This window comes from Zerene cesonia, unplaced genomic scaffold, assembly GCF_012273895.1.
Source record: "Zerene cesonia ecotype Mississippi unplaced genomic scaffold, Zerene_cesonia_1.1 Zces_u001, whole genome shotgun sequence".
NCBI classification, from domain to species: Eukaryota; Metazoa; Arthropoda; class Insecta; order Lepidoptera; family Pieridae; genus Zerene; species Zerene cesonia.
This window is the reverse complement of record NW_024045131.1, coordinates 2,905,647-2,922,633: the sequence shown is the minus strand read 5'-3', so window position 1 is coordinate 2,922,633 and position 16,987 is coordinate 2,905,647. Positions and strand designations below refer to the sequence as shown.

The 16,987-nt window shown below is 33.8% G+C and overlaps 1 protein-coding gene and 2 non-coding genes across 6 annotated transcripts in view; 1 reads left to right on the top strand and 2 right to left on the bottom strand.

Annotated features, from left to right (window-relative positions):
* The window catches only part of LOC119838154 (synaptotagmin-7), a 323,559-nt gene that overhangs the window by 96,752 nt on the left and 209,820 nt on the right, over nucleotides 1-16,987 (bottom strand). The window lies entirely within an intron of this gene.
* On the bottom strand, nucleotides 7,724-7,927 carry LOC119838248. Its single transcript, XR_005288188.1, has one exon. It is a non-coding gene; the product is annotated as a small nucleolar RNA U3 (small nucleolar RNA).
* On the top strand, nucleotides 13,818-14,021 carry LOC119838247. Its single transcript, XR_005288187.1, has one exon. It is a non-coding gene; the product is annotated as a small nucleolar RNA U3 (small nucleolar RNA).

The following is a 16,987-nucleotide window of genomic DNA, read 5'->3' as shown; positions in this document are numbered from 1 at the left end:
GAATATAATGAAAAAATGAGATTAGGGTTATGATAGATAGATATACAGAACATATTTAATCTAACACTTTTCAGAGATATACAGAACATTTATCTAACACTTTTCATGTTTATTTATCAGATAGATACGCCTATTAGAACATATCTAGAAATTATGAAACTGTTAGATAAATATTTTGTAAAATAACAGCATATGGTCCATTAGATTTATAGAAATTAAGAATTGAATCCGTAAAAAGATAAGATGAAGAAGTAACTAGATGGACCATAACTTAAAACAGAAACACAATTCAATGAATAAATTTATTACGTCCAACAGCATTTGGTACAAGTTATAGATACGATGCTGAACTTGGTTCCTAAACCTAATTACTAGGTATAGACAAGATCTAGACTTGCCAACTGAATTAACACTCCAGCGAGCGCTGTAAATTCTATTACTATTGCTAGGTTTAGGAAATACTAGATTTTAGAGAAGTGCAGTGGTTGGATAGTTAAGGCACAATTTATAACCAACTAGCTTTCGCCCGCGGCTTCGCACGCGTTTTTGGAATAGTTTAATAAATGTTATACATAAAAAACCTTTAACCACTCTATCTGTAAAAAAATCCCATCAAAATGCGCTGCGTAGTTTTAAAGGTTTAAGCATACATAGGGACATAGGGACAGAGAAAGCGAATTTGTTTTATACTGTGTAGTGATAAACCGATAGATATGTTTTATTATCATTGATCACCAGCCGAGGAACCACCAGCTCAGTTGTCCACTATTACATAAAAATATATCTAACATACTTTAACACTTAAATTGTACTTGTATATTATATTAATTTACGCTTTTGTATATTTAACATCGTCTTAAGTAAGTGATTCAGTGTCCCAAGTGGGGTATGGGGCAGATGATATACATCTGTTTCACTAATCAATTCTTTATGGACATGTAGGTGTCCTGCCTTGTACCTTCTGTGTCCTGTCCGACGTGGGCTTTTTGTGAGTCCCTACCGGGAATCGAACTCAAGACCTCTCGGCTCTACGCTCAAGCGTTAACCATTGTACCAAGGTGGCAGTCCTTTGCTTAATAAGTGTAAATAATTGTTGGCTTTCCTAAATCCTACTTCCTATCCTACTGATATTATAAATGCGAAAGTTTGTAAGGATGTGTATGTTTTTGTTGCTCTTTCACGCAAAAACTACTGAACCGATTGCAATGAAATTTGGTACGTAGACAGCTGGACAACTGGAATAACGTATAGGCAACATTATCTCCCAATATTCCTACGGGATACGGACTTACGCGGGAAAAACCGCGTGGCGCAGCTAGTAATATAATAAATGAAAAACCGACCCAATTTCCATGTACTAACAAATTAAGTAACACCGCTCTATAAACTAGTTCAATAAACTCATTAAAGCTTTGTTAAAGGTTTATAGTTTATTGCGAGATTAATTGAGGATTAACCGTGGTACATATCATTAATTAATGAGTATTACTCGAGACGGATTTACCAGCCAGCTAAGTCTATAGTCATAGGACGCCAGATTTCAGGGTCTAAACTTAAGTTATACATGGCAAAATCAAAGAGTTTTATTAGATTAAATGAAAATCTGGAGTCAGAATGGAAGGACAGATGATGATTTGTTTTATATTAGCGAGCAGATGGTTTATCTGATGATAAGCGAACTAACTCTGGGTGGTGAACCCAGAATTAGGGCCACTGCGTTTCCCGCTTTTAAGGGTTAAGGGATAAGGAAAGGGTTGATAAGGAATGGTTTGAGCAAAAAAGATGCGGATATACAGGAGATTTAATTTTAATTTTATATAAAGTCAATAATAAAAAAAACCATAGCTAATATATGAATCGCAAGCGTAGCTGTGGGTGGAACATAAGTTATATTTAATTCCTACTGAATAGCGTAAATGTGAAAAAGTGTTTGTTTGTCCTTCTTTCAAGCTGCACAGGAAAGGTTTTATAATATGGCTTTTAAGTCTGAATATAGGCGACCAATGAGTGATATAGGTATATTTTTTCGGGGAGAACCATCTCATTGTCATGGGAAGACCTATTTGTATGTGGGAGACGAGCACGCTTCGGCACAAATTGGGCCAGCTCGCACCGGGGAAGTACCACACGTACAAAAAACCGGTGTGAAATAAAAGCATGCTATTGTGTTTCGTTCGATGAGTGGGGGAGCTGGAGACCCATTTCCCTTTCCTTACCCTTCCCAGTCCTTTCCTTTATTCCTCTCTTAATCCCTTCTTTAATCCTTTCTAAATCCCTTCCCAATTTAAAGTCGGAAATCCCTTTGAAAAGGCGTAAGGTCTGCAGTTTGACCTTATGCCTCTCAAAATGTTCACGGGCGGTGGTAGCGCTTACCATTAGGCGACCCACTAGCCTCTTTGCCGACTGTGAAAAATAAAATAGTGATGCGCATTTCAATTACACAGAAATTAACAAATTCCTATAGATGGCGTTACTAAAATGTAACATGATACATGACGTGTTGTTTTATCACGCGGAAACGGGTGGTAATCTAGTCTTATAAATATGCTAGAGGGAACATATAGCTTTTACACCGTATACAGGTCTTAATTTATTTATTTAATACGCTTTATTTATTGATTTATTTATTTATTTATTTATAATGCTTTATTGCACAAACTTATACAAAAACAGCAAGAATAAAAAGAAAAAAAAAAGACATCGTTTGTACAAGAGGCGGCCTTATTGCTTAACAGCAATCTCTGCCAGGCAAAAAGGCTTTATTGTTCTGGTATACTTAAAAATTAAGACTTACTTAACTATATAGCACCGACGGCGACCTTATCGCTAAAGAATGATTTCCTCCAGGCAACCCACTGTATGAATAAATAGTAAAAAGCAGTAAGTATGAAGTACATAGAAATATAAAAAGGAAATATATATATATATATATATATATATATATAAATACATGCTTAAATGATATGATAATGATGTGAAAGTTTTGTTAGGATGTTCGTCCGTCAATCACGCTGAAACTACTGAACGGATTTTGATGAAATACAGACAGAGTATGAGCTGACTTGGGTGATAGGATACTTTTATTCCGATTAAATGTGATATGCTCCCTTGGAATAAAGCAGGAATCTAGATATCCGGGCGGAACCAGGATGCGCGACTAGTAAATAATAATACATGTACATACATACACACATACATACATACAGTTAAGTTCTAAGCATTTGCACGTAGCAAACAGAGGGCATGTTGCTGCTTACTTAACAACTTATATGAGCTCCGTATAACTGGGGCGATTTAACCGACTGCACAAAATAATGAACTGTACTGACATAACGCTTTAATGATAGAATCTGAGATATTGTCTCGCTTGATCTTACACAAAGTACGTCATTATTTAATACTATTCTAGATTATAAGATAAACTCTTAAAGCTATTATATAGTCTTAAAATATATTATATACTAGCTGCGCCCACGGCTTCACCCGCGTAAGTCCGTATCCCGTAGGAATATCGCGATAGAAAGTTGTCTATATGTTATTCCAGTTGCCCAGCTGTCTACGTGCCAAATTTCATTGCAATCGGTTCGGTAGTTTTTGCGCGAAAGAGCAACAAACACACACACATCCTTACAAACTTTCACATTTATAATATTAGTAGGATAGTAGGAAGTAGGATGTATTAGTAGGTAGTAGGATGCTTTTTGATGCAGATTGATGTTATGTATACTTGTTTATTTGTGTAACAATAAACCAACCTTAAAATACTCAAATAAGTATATAGCCTCCTATCTATATATAAGTATCATCATTATCAACATCATCAAAATATTCCAGTGTCAATAATTGATAAGTATCATCATCATCATATCATCATCAACATATTCCAGTGGAAATAATTGATAAGTATCATCATCATCATCATCATCATCATCATCAGCAGCAGCAGCAACATATCCCAGCAGTGGCTGAGACACAGAGCTATGAGGGTTCAGGCGTAATCAACCACGGTAGCCCACGGGTCAGCTGTCACGTCGTAGAATTTTTTATTCATCGACATGCTGGTTCCCTCACGATATTTTACCATTTGCGCAGTATATATAGTACTAGCTGACCCGAGAAACGCTGTTCTGCCTTATTCATATTATTTAGGTTATAAAAAAATAGATTTTGGCTGATTCTTAGACCTACCTGATATGCACACAAAATTTCATTTCAATCAGTTCACCCGTTTCGGAGGAGTAAGGTAACACTGTGGCACGAGTATCTTACTAATATTATAAATGTAAGGATCTGTGTGTGTTTGTTGCTCTTTCACGCAAAAACTACAGAACCGATTGCAATGAAATTTGGTACGTAGACAGCTGGACAACTGGAATAACATATGAGCAACTTTTTATCCCGATATTACAACGGGATACGGACTTACACGGGTGAAACCGCGGGGCGCTGCTAGTTTAATATATATGATTAGCTGAACCAGCAAACGCTGTTCTGCCTTACTCGTCATTTAGGGGTATAAAAAACAGATGTTGGCTAATTCTCAGACCTACCAATATGTATGAAAATTTCATAAAAATAAGTCTAGCCGTTTCAGAGTAACTAATATTGTGACACGAGAAATGTATGTATATATAGTATTTTCTTGTGTTTGATTTTACGCGAGTATTATACATTCAGAAATTAAAAACTTTTTAACGGATTTTAAACGCGATTTATTCATTATATTACCTCGGAGACTCAGTCCCCCCGTGACCACACTCGCTGTAAAGTGATCGAAACGTCGGGATAACAATATAATGAATAAATCGCGTTTAAAATCCGTTAAAAAGTTTCTTATTTCTAAATATATATATGCGAAGCATTTTCCTATCTTTCCTTCAAAACACGTTTAAATTTCGTCCACACAAAGCTCCGCAAATGTTTAGAAAGGACAGAAGTACCATGTTTGATCACAACTTATTGTGTACCTTATACTTATTGCGGTAACGTGTTAAATCCTTTATATCATAAATTTATATTATTTCTATCTATTTTGTGAGTTTCAATAACAAGGTTACAAGCTTACCTTCTCGTTTTACATGTTATCCTAGTAATATTATATACGCATAAGTTTGTAAGTATGGATGGATGTTTGTTGCTCTTTCACGCAAAAACTACTGAATCGATTGCAATGAAATTTGTTACGTGGATAGGTGGACAACTGGAATAACACATAGGCAACTTTTTATCCCGATATTCCTATGGGATACAACTTACACGGGTGAAACCGAACGTATTATTCGAACGAAGGCGTATGCAGAAATCCTATCCTATCCTATTAATATTATAAATGCGAAAGTTTGTATGGATGTATGGATGTTTGTTACTCTTTCACGCAAAAACTGCTGAACCGATTGCAATGAAATTTGGTAAGCAAATAGCTGGACAACTGGAATAACATATAGGCAACGTTTTATCCCGATATTCCTACGGGATACAACTTACGCGGGTGAAACCGAACGTATTATTCGAACGAAGGCGTATGCAGAAATCCTATTGATTATAAACGCTAAAGCTTGTAAGTTTGGATGGATGCTTGGGTTTTGTATGGATGTGTGGATGGATGAATGCAAATAGCCTGTTATATCTGAATGAAATTTGGTACAGAGAATGACTAGTCGGGATAACTGCTAGCTTGTTATAAATATGTCGAAATTCAAGATATAAAGAATTCAAACTCACAATTAATTAGATAGAAATGAAGTCATTGAATTGAAGAGATAAAAGTTATTTGAGACTTTTTAAATTCATTGGCTCTATTAAACAAATTAAAGGTATATCTTATTTATAAGTTAATATAAAATTTTAGTTTTTATTTTCAATTTAAATTTCAGATTACAATTTATTGATCTTACACTTATTTCTTAAAAAAAAACATATTTACCACCAACGAGGTCGATAGCTTTTTAACAACCTCTTTTCTTTGAACAATGAATTCATTATTATACATAATAACTTGATATACATGCCAAATTGTTTCTGAAGTACGTTCAATCAATCAAGTTAATACTACATTTGCATAGCTAGCTTAGCTTACTTAGCATAACTTAGTATTAGCACTTTTATCCTATCAGATATCCTAGAAAGCCTACTAGTGGATTGATTATTCATGTTTGATTATTTAATACAAGCGGTCCGCCCCGGCTTCGCCCGAGGTACATATATAGTCTATAGCCTTCCTCAATATATGGGCTATCTATCAATGGAAGAATTTTTCAGAACAGCCCAGTAGTTCCTGAGATTAGCGCGTTCAAACAAACAAACTCTTCAGCTTTAAAATATTAGTGTAGATTTGTTCCATATGTTTATAATGAACTAGCTGTTGCCCGTGGCTTTATTCGATTGGTCCAAGTTAATAGTTTTATTCCTAATTTTCATGACATAGCGGGCAACTGAGCTGGTGGTTCGCCTGATGGTAAGTGATCACCACCACCCGTGAAGCAGTAAGACCGTCGAAAATGGGCTGCCCGCTTTCCAGAGATAATTATGCTCATTTTAACCAACGTTCCAAACATGAGGTTCACTATTCAACTGTAATTTTGAGTTTGTGACTAAATAAATTCGTGGGATTTCAAACGATGTCATAATTCTTTTTAAGTTTGATAAGAAGTTGTTGTGATTTGGTCTCATTTAAAAATCGGGAGTGGTATCTCACTCCCCAAGGACGGTGGCGATGATGGGTGACGTTTTTTCGGAGAATATTGAATTGAATTGAATATTATAAGTTAAATTTATAAGATCACAAGCTTTCTTTCTTTCCGTTTTCCGCCCGCGTGGAATTCGGTTATATCGCTTTAATCTCCCTATTTCTACTCCTTCTACCATTTTTTTCGCGATAAAAATTATCCTTCGTCCTTTTCAAAGTTCAGTTCCACCTTCATACCAAATTACAAAAAAAATTGGTTCAGTGGTTTAGGCGTGAAAGCGTAACAGACAGACAGAGTCACTTTCGCATTTATAATATTAAGTACGGATATATCTAATATTTAATTTAGTAAAATTTTTATAATTATTGTTTTTGTATCGCTGTCGCATTGGGCGCGTCCTTTTATAGCAAGTGATTTTTATAAATAAATAAATGTATGTTTTTTTGTATTTTTTGCTACAATAATTTAGAAACCAGCCGCCCCATATTTGCTTAATTGCAGCTGATATTAAATCCATGCTACGAACTATATGTGCATAAAATTACATCACTATCGATTCAGTGTTTTATGTGATGTCATAAACACCAAGAATTAAATTACCAACACAATGCCTCCACACAAACTGAACCCGATCTTTCTAGACTATATTCTACGAACAATTTATCATCATTACTATAATGACCTCTCTCTTTCACTCTTAAGGAAACCACTTCAAGTGGAATAGAGATATCATAAATGTCATTCATGAATTCTTTACAACCATGTTATCATCTCTATTGCCTTTGTATATATATAATGTAATTTAATTAGAAATAAATAAAAACGGCGAATGAAATACTAACCAGTCATAATATTTAATAATAAACCTTATTTATAATTTGCCGTGGCAAGACTGATTATTAAACATAATTGATTATTATTATATTTCTAAAAGGGTAACACAAAGATACATAGACTTAAATAATCAATATCATGAACCAAAAAGTGTTCACGACCTTAATAAAAATAGCTATTAAATAATATAGTGTTTAAAATTAGCCACTCAGACAGCGACAGCACCCCACGCCCCCCTGCAAGCAGAGAGGTGAACGATCATCGAGGGCTAGAGTCAGACTGACTCTGCCCGCCTCACGCTCAGGGTGCCGCGCCACGTCTCCTCATCATGGCTGGTCTGATCCTACATAATGTAAGAGTTCTCGTGAAGAGCTTACTATAGAAATGATCCTATGAAGTAAGGTCTTGCCGAAGTTGCGTCGGTCGGATGTATTGTGCATACGGAAAAAAAATTCAATAGCGCAATGTAGATTGAGGACTCCGATAGTAGCGTCATCTTGTAGCAGCGAAAGTAAAAGTATGCTTTTGTTAATAGCGCCATCTAGTGTCAGAGTGTTAGTTTAATATCGGTATAGATCCCTTGTGGTATAAAAGTGACATCTATCACAACATAAGACAATTAACGGTACAATAAATAATGAAATCGTAACCGCATGTTGCAAAATTAGATTCAAGTTGAAATACCTTAACTATTTTTTACTTTTCATAAAACGCAAGGTTATAAATTAGGATCTATATCAGAACGGAGTGTAAGTATATAAAATTAAGTGAAGACATTTTTGTATGTACGGAATTAGCCACTTAATCTATATCATAGATAACAATATATCTTCCAAAACACATTTTAGCTATGAGCATAAATTTATATGTGATACGTACATTACAGTATCATATATAATATTTTTAAAACTTACGTATTATATTTATGCCCTGTCCTCGCCTCTACCTTATTCCTCTCCGTTTTTAAGAATTCTCTAATAGACCGCTAATGTTTTAATTTACAATGACATTAAATTATATTGTAAAGTTTTAGTTCAAGAAAGTATAAATAAATAAAAAATGCATAATACTAGCAGCCGGCTTTTCCCGTAGTACATTTATAATCTATGTCACTGTGAAATGAAGATGCGAAAACTAATGGTGAAAGAAATTTTATAATTGGTACAGTATTTTTTCTGTGAAAACAAACAAACATATATACAAATTTCCTCTTCGTCATTTTACACACATATTTCCTCTTTTAATATTATCACAGATATTATGAAAGAGTTTAGTTTTGAATTTAGATACATACTGACCTACTTATATCTATAGAAGCTTAATTACGGAATTTATTGAAAAGCTTTACAAGCTCACCTATTTCTTAAGGCTGGAATAGCTTCAATGGTTTACTTAAATCTTCCTGAAAATAAAACTTACAAAAAAAAATCTTCGCTGAGAATTTAATACTCTGAAAAGCAAGTCGTTACGAATTTATGATTAAAGCTTGGAATTAATAGATTGTTGAATAGATTCTATGCATTTTGAACACTAATTCCTTGAGCGTATTTAAAAAAACATTAGCTTCATTCCCTAAGAATAATTTGGACTATTCTTAGGGATTGCGGAAGTTTATTCTTAACTCACTTGCTGGAACTTTTTAAGATTCCGTATCGAAAGGAAAACGGGTAAACGGATATTACTAAGACTTCGCTGTCCTCTTATTTATCAATCAATCACCAGGCTGTATGAAACGTCATAATTTGACAGTTAAACTGTGCAGAGATGAACTGAAGGAAGTGTATATTAATACGGGTGATGAACTATTTCTGTTGCCGCTATAACAGCAAATAACAAAAAAAATCCTGTTGAAGCAACAGTTAGCACGGTAATAAATTGGATGGGTGACCACTCAAGTTATTTGTATGAAATCGTTATAGCCGGGACTCTGACTGACACTAGACTGAATTAGAAATTAAAAACTTTTCAACGGATTTTAAACGCGATTTATTCATTATATTATTAACCCGACGTTTCGAACACTTTGCAGCGAGCGTGGTCACGGGGAGACTCATTTAATTTAATAATATAATGTTAATAATATAAAGTTAATAATATAATGAATAAATCGCGTTTAAAATCCGTTGAAAAGTTTTTAATTTCTAAATGTATAATACTCGCGTGAAACCAAACACAAGAAAATACTAGACTGAATTAGTTATTGATTATAAGAATAGAAATAGAAATAGAAATAGTCGAGACTATGCGAATAATAAAACTTGTAACATCTTAAAAAGTATTTTATTAAGACCGATATGTATATGTATATATATAGACCCTGGCCTTCGAGACACGGTTCACCACTAGTTCGAAGGTCAGAGTCTATAATATTTTGTACTACTGTTTCTGTTTTGTAATAAATAAACAAGAAGTGAGACAGACTATCGCATGATTATATAAACAACATCAAGTACAGAGTACAACATAAAAAGTAAAATATATAGTTTAAAAAGGAATTTAAAATCAAAATGACAAATTAAATTATCTCAATCTTCGTCAGTTACGTAATAAATTTCAGAAAAATGTATAGAGATATCCTCATGAAATTATTGTATAACTTCCCATTCTCGATAAGGGTATATATTTAAATTTATTAGATCTATAGTATTTTCTTGTGTTTGATTTTACGCGAGTATTATACATTTAGAAATGAAAAACTTTTTAACGGATTTTAAACGCGATTTATTCATTATATTATTAACCCGACGTTTCGAATACTTTACAGCGAGCGTGGTCACGGGGAGACTGATTTTATTTTTATTAGATCTGTTCTCTCAAAGTGGGATAAAATCGAGTCTTTAAGAGTTTTTTTATATAATAACACAAACATACATTTGAAGGTAATAATAAAAGCGTGTTAAAAAGCCTGTAACTCTTCAAGAATCCATTTTATTTTAAACTATCCGTCCGCCGCGGCTTCGCCCGTTGTACATATATAGCCTACAGCATGTAGCCTTCCTCAATAAACAGGCTATCTAACACTGAAATAATTTTTCAAATCGGATCAGTAGTTCCTGAGATTAGTGTAATCAAACAAACTCTTGACCTTTACAATATTAGTATATATACGTGAACTAAAAAACATATATAGATATGCGTTATATACGTGAAGGAAAAAACATGTTCATTATATTAAATTACAGACGAGAGACAACCGTATTCTTGTACACGAAATAAGGATAAGATCACTTTTCCTGTTCTCTGTCTTGATAAGATTATTTCCTGGCTTTTTTTGATAAATCCCAGCTTATTGGGGTGTACAATATAGTTTTTGGCAAACAATGCTTCTGCGGAATAAAGCAATTATAACAATGTGTGTATTAATTAAAGTAAAACCACAAATAACATCCTTCGTACTAATATTATAAAGTTTGTAAGGATGTGTGTGTGTGTTTGTTACTCTTTCACGCAGTTTTTATTGCAATGAAATTTGGTACGTAGACAGCTGGACAACTGGATAACTTTTATATCCCAAAGTTCTTATGGGATACGGACTTACGCAGGTGAAACCGCGGGGGGCAACTAATAATTATATACGTAAAACTAAGTTTATAAGATGTGGATGTAGTATATTAGTAGGGAGCTTTAAGATCGACAAAAGCTTTTATAAAAGTGAAGTAACATAGAAAATAATATATTTAGAATGAATCCGTAATGATATTCAATATCCTCTCGTTTAATTGTTATTTGTCTCAATAGTGTTTTTTTCTATATCTAAAAACAAAATAAGAGCAGAATGATTTAAGACATTACTGGCGATAAATTATGATAAACTCATATTTTATTTGTACAATCAGAAGCACCATGAATAAATAATATTTATCACGACACAGAGCTAATAACAAAAAATAACGTCTTGTGAATATTTATTTAACAAGATCTTCAGCTAAGTAAATAAAAAAATATAAATACAAAAAGGCCCTTAGTAGTCCGCATTAACGGAGCACCTCAGGCTAACAGGACTCCCTAACGGGCTTAAAAAGCATCTAGGTTAGCTTTGCAAAAATTTGATCCAGACGAAGTGATCAATTCATTTGAATATTCCGAATAACTTATTATGACTTGACACAAAAAGAGTTGGCCAACTTGATGAGATTAATTTCAGATACTACTATTTATCTGTGCTACTATTCATAAAATTTGATACAGGGCCCCCTAAAGACACGCTACGTCATTTTTAGTAAGTATATGCATAATATTACAATATTACGTACTTACATATTACGTATAATTAAATTTCATTAAAATCGAATGGATTTTAACGTGAAAGAGTAACATACATCCATCCATCCATACTTACTCCATATTCACATAATGGAAATAAGAAACCCTATGAAAAATTAAGGGAAGGCGGTAGACATCATATTATTTACAGTATTATTATCTAATCAATGACTTATGGGGTAAACGTGACGAAAATGAGAGCTATATAGGTCATCTAATGCCATCTCTTTCCCACACTGGAATTAGTACTACTCTAAGACGTAACCCCCCAATTAGCAATAACGACATTTTAGCTCATTGAGCCGTGGAATTGAAATTTCGATTACAGCAAATTATAGCGAAACAAAGGCGATAAATGGATTCATATCTAGAATCTCGATACATATAGGCGCTATCTCATTAAAACTTTAATATTCAGTCGTAATACACTTATAATTTTAGTCACGCGCGGAATACTTGGAAATTCTATTAGTGAATTATTTTACTACCTCTTCAGCAAAGGATTTAATAAACGTACGGTTATAGTTTTATCGTCTATTGTTTATTTGCTTAGACTCCGGCTTAAACAGCCTTTAAGGCTTTCCATATATAAAAGTAAGACTGGTAGACATTTAAGTTGAGTTATTTTATATATATTTCTTATGTATTTTATTTAATAAGAATGTGTTTATGTAAGATGCTACTTGTAAAATAAGAAACGAATTTAGACAATCTTTATTTGACCTCGCCTGCTCATTTATGCTTAGCAATTATGAAGATAATTGCTTTTGGGTTCATTGTTTAATTTGAATTATAGCATATTTCTTGAATAAATCACACTAATATTATAAATGGGAAAGTTTGTTTGTTTAGATAATTGTCCGTCAATCACGCTGAAACTACTGAAAAGAATTTGATGAAATTTGGTTTACAGATAGGGTATGAGCTGAATTGCGTAATAGGATACTTTATATCCCGATTAAATGCTCCTTTGGTATAAAACAGGTTTCTTGATACCTAGGCGGAGCCGAGACGAGCGTCTAGTAAATAATAAATTATACCTAACTGTTATGCCTATGTTATATATAAAAAAAACTATTTCAATCAAATGTTTATATTTTGTGTAGTAAAATGAGGATTCATATCCGTAGGTTAAGCACAAAATACTTTAACACGTATCAAATTATATAAGTATATTTAAACATAAAAATTGAAATTTTGATTCTAGCTTCATTTATTTTTATCGAAGCTAGATTTAGTCTTTTACACGTATTCAATTAGAACATCGCAATAGTCTGCACCAACCTACAGTATTATACCACTGGTGCTGTCAACAAAACATGCAATTCAGTACTTGGGGTAAATTTCGTTTGTACAGTCCCAAGGGTCAGAGTTAATAAAATTTGTTGTCCAATATATTCTGGAAGTAATTTTACACGGTTTCTTTTAAACCATACCTGTATGGTGTATAAAACATATAAAAGCTATTTTCTTGTGTTTGGTTTCACGCGAGTATTATACATTTAGAAATTAAAAACTTTTCAACGGATTTTAAACGCGATTTATTCATTATATTATAATGAATAAATCGCGTTTAAAATCCGTTGAAAAGTTTTTAATTTCTAAACATATAAAAGCTATTTATATAACTAGACAGACGATTTCGAATACTCACAAAATACTGACTCATTTAATATCATATATTATTTAGTGTAATTTTATTATTAAGACATGTAAGGTTATCGTCATAAAATATGTTAATTATAATTTATAACAAATCATTACACATATTTTATTGAATAGATATCGCTTTTATGTAATAAAATATTTATACCGATATAACCCTAACATCCCGCCCTCTGTTGACGTCTTATACCACAAGGGATCTATACCGATATTAAACTAACACTCTGACACTAGATGGCGTTATTAACAAAAAGCATACTTTTACTCTCGCTGCTACAAGATGACGCTACTATCCGAGTCCTCAATCTACATTGCGCTATTGATTTTTTTTTCCGTATGCACAATACATCCGACCGACGCGACTTCGGCAAGACCTTACTTCATAGGATCATTTCTATAGTAAGCTCTTCACGAGAACTCTTACATTATGTAGGATCAGACCAGCCATGATGAGGAGACGTGGCGCGGCACCCTGAGCGTGAGGCGGGCAGAGTCAGTCTGACTCTAGCCCTCGATGATCGTTCACCCCTCTGCTTGCAGGGGGGCGTGGGGTGCTGTCGCTGTCTGAGTGGCTATTTTTAAACACAACTTTATTACATATGTACAAAAATAATTTTGCTCCGTCGCGCCGAAAAGACAAACAAACCCATTTAAGATATACTATACGAATTTAATCCTAATTTATTAAGTTACTAGCTGCGCCCTGCGGTTTCACGCGCGTAAGTCTGTATCCCGTAGGAATATCGGAATAAAATGCCTATGTATTACTCCAGGTGTCCAGATATCTACATAACAAATTTCATCGCAATCGATTAAGTATTCTTTGCGTGAAGAGTAACAAACGTACATACATATACACATTATATCCATCCTCACGAACTTTCGCATTTATAATATTAGTAGGAGTTTTACCGGGTAGATAACTGAGACTAGCTTCAACACACGATTTCGCGTGCCTACATATAAATAAACTTAATCAGAGGCTGGATAAATAGACTATCTGCTAAGCCAGATCACAATCCATCCCATACTATCAATTCTATCCAATCTAATAAGGATCACAATTCATCCCTGTGCTAAATTTCATCCAAATCATAAATCAGATTTCCCATGAAAGAGTGACGTCACAAACTTTCGAGGAGGATAGAATAGATTACCCATTGCATCAGAAAATGTCCGCCGTTGTTCCTATAATCAATTCATTCCGGTCAAAACCAGTTTGCCAGACATCCGACCCGCTTACCCAGTCTCTTATGTAACTAACAAAATACCTACATACATGAATGTATACACATTTCGGATTCTAGAGGGCTTATTAATTAATTATTAAGCGACGGTTCGGTCATTCTATTTTACAATCGAGCGAAGTTATTTAAAGGTTCAGTAGTCTATGCAAAATGATCACTATGGATAGGACGGAAAGGTCTAGTTTTGAGTGCTATAGTTATAATATATGATCCTTTTATTTACATTAGTTTTGACGACATACGCAATAATGACGAAAATACCAGTGAGTTAAAAATATAGCGTATTTATTTAAATTGATACATCTTAAAATATTGAACACATATATATTTTTTTTATGAGATAGACAGGCATTTGACTGCAACCCACCTGATGGTAAGCAGTGATGCAGTCTAAGGAAGGGCATGCCTGTCTAGATAGAGCCTATTCACTCTCTTTTTGAATAAGTCCAGATTAAATTATATTTTAATAGAATAGTAGTTTAATTTTTAGTTTTGTCGCATTGAAATGCTTTTATAAATATGAAATTTTTTGAAAGAATAGAAGAATAGTAGTTTTTGAGTAGTTAATAGACAGTCGAAATAGTTACCTTATCTCGAATTACGTTCAGGAATTGAACGAATTCAATCAACGCACAGATTGGTTACATCAATCAGCTTCACAAACAAAACTAAGATGGCGGACAATTGATGACGCTCTTTCGATTAGTGATCGTGTTTCAACAATTTAATGTATTTTAGGTAAAAATATTAGTGTAATAAAAAAAGCTGTGGTGGCTCAATGGTGAAGACCGAGGACTTAAAAATGGGTAAGGTGGGGTTCCGAGGACCGAGGACTTAAAAATGGGTAAGACCGGGCAGGAATGAAATGGAATCAGGAAAAAAATAGATTTTTAATTTATCTGCACATGTGGTTCACGATGTTTTCCTTCACCGTTTTAGAAAATGATGATGTTCATTACTGCTTAAAACGGTGAAGGAAAACATCGTAAGGAAACCGGCATGTCCAAGAATCAAAAGTTCGACATGTGACATCTGCCAACCCGCACTTGGTCAGCGTGGTGATGAACCCTCATAGGAGGCCTGTGTCTCAGCTGAGGCACATATAAGGTCTGATGATGAAAAAAAAGATCAGAAAACAATTTGGATTTTCCTATTTTTTTATTACTAGCGTTCCGCCCCAGCACATTTTTTACTGACAGATAGCTCACATTTCACATGAATAGCATACATAAAATTTTTAATATGCTTATATTTGCTTACATGTAAATTTGTATGTAACCTCCTTCAGACTCGATTTTGACCCACTTTAAACGGACAGATTTAATTCAAACTTTGTACACTAATCCCGGATCAGTGACATTACAAAAAAATCACGAGTTTATAATATTATCTTGGTTAGGATTGCCAGGATTAAATATTTTCCTTACGTTAACTCTGTATAAGATCAAATGAGACAATTTAATTGAATCTATCATTTTATTAACTACTAGCTGTTCGCCCCGGCTTCGCCCGTGGTACATATATAGTCTATGTTACTCGTGGATAATGTAGCTTTCGAATGGTGAAAGAATTTTTAAAATCGGTCCAGTAGTTTTTGAGCCTATTCATTACAACCAAACAAACAAAGTTTTCCTCTTTATAATATTAGTGTAGATGCATTTATTTGTTAAAGATTTATGTTTAGTTACCAACGCTTCAAGCATCGTGATCGAAGCCAGAACTACTGACTTGTCTACCAAACATAGACTAACCGACCACTAGAGATTAATATAACGCCGGCTCTGATAATTTATCATTGCTCTGTGACGGACAGATTATATATGTCGCATCCGCTTGTAACGGCAGACGAGAGAATGATTTACTGAGCTAACAGTTAATTAAACTGGGCTTTAGCAATGCGTAAGTGACTGAAAAATACTGTAAAATGCACTTGGTTACTCGTGTTATGTGAGAGTTTAATTAAGAAACGAATACTGCATGAAAATACGATAGTATTTTATTTTTATTTCTATTTTTGATGTGAAACATCTATAGCCGCACGTAAAACGTTTTCTGGCGTGGCGACGCATGCCGTGGCGACGCGTCGCCACGCTATACGAATTAAGTAGTCACGATATGAAATAAATTCGTAAATTTTTGTATTTAACGAAAATAAATGTTTATTCTTTAAATAGTCATCGTTATTTTATTTATTTATTTATTTTTATTTTATTCTATTCATAAAGGCACCTTACAGCTATTAATAAGATAATTATTCTAATTACAAATGAGATACGCCAATTATAAGGCACA